The sequence below is a fragment of the Triticum urartu genome, chromosome 5, assembly GCF_003073215.2.
Source record: "Triticum urartu cultivar G1812 chromosome 5, Tu2.1, whole genome shotgun sequence".
Taxonomy (NCBI): Eukaryota; Viridiplantae; Streptophyta; class Magnoliopsida; order Poales; family Poaceae; genus Triticum; species Triticum urartu.
Window position 1 is genome coordinate 632546558 of NC_053026.1, and position 2795 is coordinate 632549352.

The following is a 2795-nucleotide window of genomic DNA, read 5'->3' on the forward strand; positions in this document are numbered from 1 at the left end:
CCTTTTAGCATCCCTAGGATCGACAAAACTTTGATTGTATCACATACAACTCTTTCTTACGAAAACTGGTAAGAAAACTTGTTTTTGACATCCATCTGTCAGATTTCATCGAAAAATACGGCTAATGCTAACATGATTCCGACGGACTTAAGCATCGCTACGGGTGAGAAATTCTCATCGTAGGCAACTCCTTGAACTTGTGAAAAGACTCTTTCCCACAAGTCGAGCTTCATAGACGGTAACATTACCGCCCATGTCCGTCTTCTTCTTAAAGATCCATTTATCTCAATGGCTTGCCGATCATCGGGCAAGTCCACCAAAGTCCATACTTTGTTCTGATACATGGATCCTATCTCGGATTTCATGGCTTCTAACCATTTGTCGGAATACGGGCCCACCATCGCTTCTCCATAGCTCTTCACTGTTGTCCAACAACATGATATCTGAGATAGGATTACCGTACCACTCAGGAGTAGTACATATCCTTGTCGACCTATGAGGTTCGATAGCAACTTGATCTGAAGCTTCATGATCACTATCATTAACTTCCTCTTCAACAGACGTAGGCGCCAAAGAATACATCTTTCTATGTTGCATCACTCTCTAGTTGAAGTAAAGGTTCGACAACCTCATCAAGTTCTATCTTCCTCCCACTCAATTCTTTCGAGAGAAACTCCTTCTCGAGAAAGGACCCGTTCTTAGCGACAAACAATTTGCCCTCAAATCTGAGATAGAAGGTATACCCTACTGTCACCTTTGGGTATCCTATGAAGATGTGTTTGTCCGCTTTGGTTTCGAGCTTCTCTGGCTGAAGCCTTAAGCATCGCAGCCCCAAACATTAAGAAACGACAACTTTGGTTTCTTGCCAAACCAATGTTCATACGATGTCGTCTCAAAGGACTTAGATGGTGTCCTATCTAAAGTGAATGCAGTTGTCTCTAACGCATAACCTCAAAATGAAAACGGTAGATTGGTATGAGACATCATAGATCGCACCATATCTCATAGGGTTCGATTACGATGTCCGGACACACCATTACCTTGTGGTGTTCCAGGTGGCTTCAACTGTGAAACAATTCCACAATGTCTTAAGTGATTGCCAAACTCATAACTCAAAAAAATCCCCTTTTGATCAGATCATAGGAACATGATCTTTTTGTTATGATGATTCTTAACTTCACTCTGAAGTCGCTTGAACTTTTCAAACGTTCCAGACTTGTGCTTCATTAAGTAAATATACCTATATCTACTCAAATCCTCAGTGAAGATGAGAAAATAGCGATATCCACCGCATGCTTCAATTCTCATTGGATCACACGCATCAGCATGCATGATTTCCAACAAGTCACTTGCCCGTTTCATTGTACCTGAAAACGGGGTCTTAGTCATCCTGCCCATGAGGCATGGCTCGCATGTGTCAAGCGATTCAAAATCAAGTGACTCCAAACATCCATCGACATGGAGTTTCTTCATGCATCTTTATGCCAATATGACCTAAGCGGCAGTGCCACAAGAAAGTGGTACTATCATTATTAACTCTACATCTTTTGGCGTGAACATGTGTATTACCACGATCGAGATTCAATGAACCATTCACATAGGGTGCATGACCATGAAAGGTATTATTCATGTAAACAGAATAACCATTATTCTCTAACTTAAATGAATAGCCGTATTGCAATGAACATGATCTAATCATATTCATGCTCAACCTAGACACCTGATAACATTTATCTAGGTTCAATAGTAATCCCGAAGGCAGATGGAGCATGCGATGGTGATCTCATCAACTTTGGAAACACTTCCAACACACATCGTCACCTCGCCCTCAGCCAGTCTCCCTTTAGTCCGTAGCTTTTGCTTCAAGTCACCAATAATAGTAACTGAACCGGTATCCAATACCCAAGTGCTACCAGGAGTACTAGTGAGGTACACATTAATGACACGTATAAACTTTGAAGTTGCCAGCCTTATTATCTACCATGCATTTGGGGTAATTCCGCTACCAGTGACCGTTCCCCTTACAATAGAAGCATTTGGTCTCGGGTTTGGGTTCAACCTTGGGTTCCTTCACTGGAGCGGCAACTGGTTTGCCATCCATGAAGTTTCCCTTCTAGACCTTGCCCTTCTTGAAACCAGTGGTCTTGTTAAACCATCAACACTTGATGCTCCTTCTTGATTTCTACCTATTGCGGTCTTAAGCACCGCGAACAGCTCCGGGATCAACTCCATCCCTTGCATGTCATAGTTCATCACGAAGATCTAGTAGCTTAGTGATAGTGGCTAGAGAACTCTATCAATCACTATCTTATCTGGAAGTTTAACTCCCACTTGATTTAAGTGATTGTAGCACCCAGACATTCTGAGCACATGCTCACTAGCTGAGCTATTCTCCTCCATCTTGTTGGCAAAAGAACTTGTCAGAGGTCTCACACCTCTCAACACGGGCATGAGCCTGAAATCCCAATTTCAGCTCTTGGAACATCCCATATGTCTTATGGCATTCAAAACGTCATTGGAATCCCGATTCTAAGCCGGAAAGTATGGTGCACTAAACTATCAAGTAGTCATCAGGATGTGTCTGTCAGGTGTTCACAACATCCACAGACGACGTTGTAGGGGTTTGCACATCGAGCGGTGCATCAAAGACGTAAGCCTTCTGTGTAGCAGTGAGGACACTCCTCGGACTACGGACCTAGTCCGCATCAGTGCTTACAATATCTTTCAACTTGGTCTTTCTCTAGGAACGTATTGAAACAGGGAGTTACAACGTGAGCTATTTATCTACAACATAG